A 773-nucleotide genomic window follows, 5' to 3' on the forward strand; every position below is an offset into this window, starting at 1 on the left:
AAAAAAGAATCTCATAATTACAAACGTTGCATGTGCACCTAATACATGTCTAGAGAAAGAAGAGAAAAGATATAATACAAAATATAAATGAGTGGTTATAATTAAATATGAAATAAAAATTTAACTATGAAATAAAAGTTAACAGGCACATATAAATATAAGTGTCCAAAAGGCCAATCATTTTCTGATTTAAGAGCTTCTTGTGGTGGCTTTATCTGCAATTGTGCAAGATTTTCTTATGGGGAAATGTTTAACGTTAGATTAGGTGTTCATCCTAAAAACATACAAATGTATGGACTTTGTAAGATTAGTTTGTTATTTTGTTTCTTATTTGGCATCTCTTAGGCCATTCATTATTTCCCATTGGATTCTAGTTCTACTATTATTTTTCTACTCTATGTCATGCATTATGGCACATGTCTAGAGTTGTTCTTTCTAGTTCTAGGAAAATAAGTAAGGAAAAAAAATAAAAAAGAAAAATTAAATACACGATTATTTCACCATTCTCTCATACAGCACATGGGAAAGAATAAAAAAGTGGAGTCTTTCACTCTTTTGCTGATTTTAATGCGTAATAAAAAAAGTTGTAATAATGTTTGTACTAGAACATGGAACTTGAATGGTTGTTGCCAGAGCATGGATTTTGTTTAAAGGCGAATTTTGTGCAAAAATAGTAAATAAGGCATGATAACTAATGATTTTAATTGTTATGAGTCTTAATAATAGCTAACTTTTATAGTAATAATTCTTTTAAAATCTTGTAATTTATTACA

The sequence above is a fragment of the Arachis ipaensis genome, chromosome B06 (genome assembly GCF_000816755.2).
Source record: "Arachis ipaensis cultivar K30076 chromosome B06, Araip1.1, whole genome shotgun sequence".
In the NCBI taxonomy this organism is placed as follows: domain Eukaryota; kingdom Viridiplantae; phylum Streptophyta; class Magnoliopsida; order Fabales; family Fabaceae; genus Arachis; species Arachis ipaensis.